The sequence below is a fragment of the Anguilla anguilla genome, chromosome 16 (assembly GCF_013347855.1).
Source record: "Anguilla anguilla isolate fAngAng1 chromosome 16, fAngAng1.pri, whole genome shotgun sequence".
NCBI lineage: Eukaryota > Metazoa > Chordata > Actinopteri > Anguilliformes > Anguillidae > Anguilla > Anguilla anguilla.
The window spans coordinates 16,333,154-16,339,970 of record NC_049216.1 but is presented as its reverse complement, the minus strand read 5'-3'; the positions used below and the strand labels follow the sequence as shown (position 1 = coordinate 16,339,970).

The window sequence follows — 6,817 nt, the reverse complement described above, 5'->3', positions numbered from 1 at the left end:
AGGCAGAAACAAAAATGGACTTGTTCACATTACAAATATGCGTGGTGAGAAAGCACGTGTGGTGAGAAAGCAAGCAAGCAACTATTGGAAAGATTTAAATGGAATGGAGGGGCAGGGACAGTCTGTTTGAGAAGCACCCATGGTACAGTGTCAATCACCTCATTATAGAAGCACTTTGTATTTAGTATAAGCAGCGTGGCTTTTTGAAATTTATGCCAAATTAAATTAATAAAAGACAGCAGTCTAGAAATGGCAGAGTATGCCCTCATGATCGATGTGTCTCATCAATGCTTTAAGGATGTTTCACAGATATTGGTCCATCTTTTTCCATGATTTTCAGCGGTCAAATCAGAGTACAGTGCATTTACATGTCTAACACTGATGTAAAGGAACAAACTTACATTTGCTCAACAGGCACAAGGAAAAAATATGACTCCGTTCTTATATTTAGACTTGGTGGCATTTGCTGACATGGGATGGGAGGACGGGAGATGACCGTGTGAATGTCACCCAGTCAACAGCTCTCATTATGAAAGGGTCACATTGATACCCAACGTCCTTGTCAGCGTTAATGACGATTTCACCTCACCCCTTCCTCCTCCCATGGCATGACCATGTTTTTGTGGTGACCCCCCCTCCCAATACCAGTGGAGAAGGTTGCCCAAGTGCCTGAGGTGAGGTGGGGATTTGAGGGGGTAGCTGTGACCAGAGATGAAGGACCCTTGAACTATGATTTTTTTGGGCTTGCCTTACTCTGGGCCATCTGTTAGCATGATGGAAGTGCACACCCGCATATTCCTGACCAGCGGCTACGCTCAACCTGTCATCGTGGCAACAACCACCCTTCTCAGCTCAACCTCACTGTCTGTCAAGAGCACAGAGAAAGGTCTCTGAATGTGTAGAGACTGGCTGTCTCCAGTGTGGTCTGGCCTATGTTCACTTGCTTGCTGTGCATGACAAGCTGGTTGAGACGTTTCGACGGGGGCAGAGTCCCACAGTAGGAGTTTTGGAGTGGATTTCCCTGTGTGGTTCCTGCCATTATATTTCAGGGATGTAAAAAAAAAAGAGAGGGTGCTGCTAGTTTCAGTGACCAACAGCTGCCCTCCACAGCACTATGCACAAGGACTACACTTCATGTCCAGCTAGTGCAGGGTGACCTCAGGCACCTGATTGACCAGGCAGAGAAATGCCGATGGGTGGGTCTTGCACGATAAGATCGGGACAATCCCGTCCTCCCTGGACAATGGTATGGCCAGTTATGTGCCATCATCCAGGGGCGTGGCAGCCACAGTCACCACAGGTGCAGTTAGTATCACGTATTTCAGCAGGAAGAGTCACCGAATAGCCCCCGCACTGACACTGATTAATTTATTTTCCCCATAAGTTTCTCCCTTCTCGTATTCCTCCAAGGGTGACTATGAACAGAACGAAACTGTACAAAACACAGATGACAGTTACCGGGTGCACTGAGAGCAGATTTTAAATAAGAACATGGTGTGGCTAACTCTCACATCTCCCTGTCAGCGGCCTGCTCATCCTTGGTATGTATATCAAGCGCTTCTCACACCGATGAAACACGAAGCTGGACATGTCTGAAACAGCTGCATGTAATCCCCGTTAGAGCTCTCCCCGTCATCAGGAGCTGTCTGGCAACGCTGCGCAAACGCAGTCAGATACAGAGGAATATTTCAGACCTTTAATTCTGCACAACCAGGGTACCCCTGAATTTCCCCCCGACCTCCTGTCCCGGCCTAAGCAGGGACCCAGAAGGAACACCGCTCCCCCCTTTCTATAACAGGTATATTCATAACAGATGTTTTTCTGTACCAACTACGTCCCCACCTCCAAAACAACAGTTTTTGTTCTAGTCTTTCTGTCCGGCTTGTACAGAGAAACGTGGACGGCAACGTGAAAGCTTTGAGGTGTGAAGGTTTGGTGGTGGAGGGAAGGGGGTGGGGGGTGGTATACAGTGTGTTTAGATATGGTCCTGGGTCTTGGTTTACGGTGCCGTGTAAACGTGTAACGGTAAATTCCGCTTGCTTCCTACATGCGGGCCTGTGATTGCCATTGAGCACTCCATATTGAGAGGAAAGAAACTTGGGGAGTGAAGTAGTAGAGCTAAAAAAAGAAAAAAGTGGTTTAGTAATCTGGTCAGATACAAGCTTCTATTCATAAGCAGAGCACTTAACCTCAATTACTTCAGCAAAAATTTATTGAAATTTATATTGTGTATGTATATATATGTATGTATGTATACATATATGCATATATATGTAGATATATACACACACACACATACAGGAAAACATACATACCCATACATATTATACACACATATAAACAGCAGATATTTTGATCGATACAGACATTGACAGATTAAAAATGGCTGCTGCCTCATTTGACCCTTACATGCTTTATATCTCTCTGCCAACTCCTGCCGTCGGACAGGAGCCCCTGTCAGGTCAGGAAAGGCCCTCCAACGCCAACACCGACAATCTGCCAAAAATCCAAACCGCAAATATTAGTTTAGCAGGAAATAAATCTCAGTCAGTTCCAGAGCCTAATAAAAACAATTACAGAGATTACCCGTGAGCTGCAGAGACATTTTGGGTGACTAAGAGCTCACGGGTTGACCCCTTACAGAACTGACATACATACAAATATGTGGAAATAAAATAAATGACCAAGATATTACAAAATCTCAAAAAAAATTTGAGATATTGTAAAATTTCACAACACATAGCAAATAAATGACAAATTATCTCTTACAGCTGAATATATTTATCGTGATATTTATTGCACTATATTCAGTTATCATATGTTCTAACCTTTAGTAAGCAGGACTATAAAAAACAAATACAGCTCTGACTTACATGACCCTGTATGTTGTCCATGCATGAGAAATGCTCACCTGCTGCCCTATAGACAGGCCTGAGAGGGCCTGGACAAAGTCTGCATCGCTGCACTGCCACTCTGTCCTAATTCCACGCTCACACTGTGACCTGGCATTTACACACCTACTCCAAATGTGTGGCTCAGTTGATGCTGATTTGCTGAAGAATGTAATCAGTAATCGCCCCCGTCTGCAAGCATGAAGTTTAATATATCCAAGGTAGACAGGGACTGGGGGAGGGTGGCCTGTCCGTCCATGGCTCTGGAAGTGGGCCTGTGGGAAGTCCTCCAGAGATGTTTATTTGTTTTTTTTTTCCTGACACGCATCTGGAGATAGACTGGCCCAGGCTGAGCATGACGTGTATCTGATATGGTGCCGTTGCCATGGACACAGGGAGGGTTATTAATGAGGGGGAAGCTAAGCCCTTTTCCCCCCGAGTGCCAAGTTTTAACCCAAGTGTAAAAACAAACAAAAAAAACACGGAATAGATTTTTAAAACTAGACTAGTTTGGAAAGTTTAAAGATGTACGGAGGTCCGATCCCTTGCTTTTATTATGCTGAAAGTGTTCACGGTTCTGTGCTTCAGTTGGCAAAGCAAATTCCTTCCCTGCAATGTGAAGAGGTTTGCCATGTTGTTTGTGTGCATAGCCAGGGAAAATCTGAAGAAGAGGAGGCAATTTACCACACTTTTATGGCGGTTCGGTATTCTCTGCCTGAGATAAGAGATTCCTTAACAGCATCCGAGCCATTTCCTCTCCAGATGCATCTTGTTTAGCTGTTGAACAGCTCTGATAGGAGGAGCCATTACAGGCTGCTCCAAAGAGATACCATCACTCCCCCACAAGCAGCTTTGTGCTGTTTGATGCATTCAATCGAAGGTTAATGACTTCAGAATTTCATCCCAGCTAGCAAAAAAAAAGTTTCTGTAACTACACAATTTTTCAATGCCATTGTGTAAGGTTGGTGGTGATCAGCCACTTCCAAACGACAACTATCCAGCTACAGTATCTTGTTAATGAGTCTCGATAACACTTATTCATTTTTGCACTGCAGGAAAACATTTAAAAAACATTTTAAGAATGTGTTTGAGACCTGACAGGAAAAAAGTTTTTAAAAATGTATTCAGCTAGCTGTGATAGAATATACTTGAGCACGGTGCATAAACCCAAAAAAACAGCAAGCTGGCACCGCTGCTAGTGAGCTGGGCCGTCTCAACAGAACATTGCGGGTTCGCTTCCCAGACCGAGAGGTTAAACAGAACTGGCAAAGCGGCAGGCTTAACCCGAACACCTTCTGTAAATATCAGCAGTTTAAGAAGAATACGTGTCCCAAAAGAGTTATGTGAGTAACCGCAGGATAAAGGTTAAGAACAGCGATACGTCAAACCTTCAAAGGGTTTTCTATTTGAGCCACCCCCCCCCCCCCCCCACACCATGATTTCGACACTGGAAGAAAGAAGATAAGGACCAGTCCGCTCCTCTGAGGCGTGGAGGCTCACACGCGCCCAGTAAAATCCCAGGCATTTTCAGAACGGCCGCGGCCCCACCGCTGACCCGAACTCCGCTCGATTAGCGGGCGCGGCTCAACCCTCTGGCCCGTGAAGGACACCGAGGAGACCCGGGCATGACTCCCTGCTGCCGGGGAGCACGTGATCCTCCTGCGCCCCAACAATGAGCCACTGACGGTCGTATCTCATATCTGCCAGCGGGGATGTTTCTTATGAGTCAGCAACCGCTCCCAGAGCAAGGTGGGGGGCGGGGGGGGAGTCTCTTAAACTAAGGTGCCCTGTGTCTTTGGCACACTGCTACACTGCATTTGCCCTTGAAAACACCCCTGCTCTCTGCCAGAAAGATTCACTTTGCTTAAATCTTTACTAATGTAAGCAAAGAAGCACAGGAGGCATACACAATACAGACCACTGCATCTACCCGAGTCTTAGAATACTCTGGATTACCGACAATTATTCAGGTTATACACAAGTAACCAGAATTTCCTCAGTAATTAAACTGCAACTGTATATAAGTATATATATAATATATTGTAATAATAATAATCATCATCATTCCCACAATAACAGATTATGATTATGATAACAATTAATCAAATTATTATGGTTAGTTTATGTGATAAAGGCTTATTACCAGGGGCCAGATGTAACTTTGTTATGACTTGATTTACACGTGGGTCGAAGTTTTAATTTGTCCTTGGACATAACTCATTTGTTTAGGCTTAACTGCTGTGATTAGACTCATAAGAGAGATGCAGAGAGTCTATAAGAAGGGACAGTATGCCGACTCTACAGACTTTGAAGATGATGTACAATAATTGAGGCTCTCCCCAAAACACGCTGATCCACCGACATTAAAAGATTAGATAAACAGCTGCCTATTGGGTTACTGTCACCGCCCCCCCCCCCCCCCCGAAAGTGCCTCGCTCTGTCCCAGGGGGGTGTCAACCCTGCAAATTTCACAATCGCATGGCAAGAGAAACTTCCCGACAACAGACGTGGCTGCAGGGGCCTGAATCTGTGGGGAAGGGCTGTGGGAGCGGGTGTGGATGTGGGGGATGACGTCAGCAGGCCTGAGTGGACACACGCAGCCAGACTACATCGTCAGACAGATCCAAAGACAGCTGGTGGAATTTATTATTATTATTATTTTTTTAAACCTAAGGCTCTATGTACACATTGTACGGCTGCGGATGTTCCGTATGTGGACTTGCGCGTTGACTGGGCTGCAACAATATTTGCCTGCGGGGCTCTGAATGTCAGGAGGTTGAAAATTTCCAAAGCTCCATCTCCACATTTGCCCTTATAAGGAGTCCCAGAGGAGGGGGAGGTGCAGGGAGGGAGACCTCGGGTCGTTTTGTGAGGGTCTGAGTCCCACAGGACATTTTTCCATTCAAAGATACTGTAAACCTCATTGGCAGTGTCCTCCCCATTGCTCTCTCCCAAAGTCTCCCCTGACAGGGTTGTGTTCAGTTCACCAAAGCAGAACCAGCTGGCACAAAGAGCCCCCCTAAAATGAACGAGAACCACGAGCAACTACAACAAGAGCTTTTTGGTAGAAAGGCACAGAGCATTCATCCTCATGGAACAGTTTCACAAGAAAAATTTTAATAAAAAATAAAGCATTAAAAAATGCTTGAGATTTTCAACATACACAAGTGCCACAGAAAAAGACTTCAGGGATTGACAGTCACCTAAAAAAACCCTCAGAAACAAAACAAAGCAATAGCTGATTGTTTGTATTTCAGTCCAACATTAATAGTCCAAAAACCTCAGTTATGGTCTCTTGCTTGAAAAAACAGTCCAATTTGACAAAAAAGAAGAAACCAGAAAATTAATAAAAGGAATTTCATACCAGAAAATGAATATCTAGAAGAATGCACATGGGTTGAAGATCCAAAACTGAACATAATGGCTTTCTGTGGTTATAAGGGAGTAAAGCTGTGTTTAGGAGTCCGGGAACACATGGCTTTGTTCCAGTCCAGCACGGTGGATTTTGGATGACTGGCCCGAAGCCCACCCAGCCTTAGGCTCCTTTCTCAGAAGTGCCCTGAGCAAACCCTGCCACAGATGTGTGAGAGAGATGGAGGACAAGAAAAAAAAAAAGAGAAAATACTCAGGTGATCTTTAACCACCATGAATGACCATATATTGTTGTATATGCACTGGCATAGAGTGGTTTCTGTCCATTATAACATGGCTGAAACTAAAATGCATGGGAAAAGTTTTAGTAAAATGGTATTTTAAAAACTTTAATCAAGAACAAAACTAAAATTATTATAATATAGCGAAATATAGTTCCTCTGGAAACAGAAAATGGATTCTACAGCTCTGGATTCTACAGAGCTGTCTATCACGATCAGCTGTTAAAAACATAAGCAAAGAGAAAAGACATTTAACAATGAAAGACGAAGTAC

At 44.4% G+C, this 6,817-nt stretch overlaps 1 long non-coding RNA gene across 1 annotated transcript; it reads right to left on the bottom strand.

Moving 5' to 3' along the window:
* Positions 1–1,482: 1,482 nt before the first annotated feature.
* On the bottom strand, positions 1,483–3,089 carry LOC118214796. The gene is made up of 3 exons (XR_004762684.1): positions 2,874–3,089; positions 2,410–2,496; positions 1,483–2,118 (listed from the first exon to the last, which is right to left on the bottom strand). It is a non-coding gene; the product is annotated as an uncharacterized LOC118214796 (long non-coding RNA).
* Positions 3,090–6,817: the final 3,728 nt, after the last annotated feature.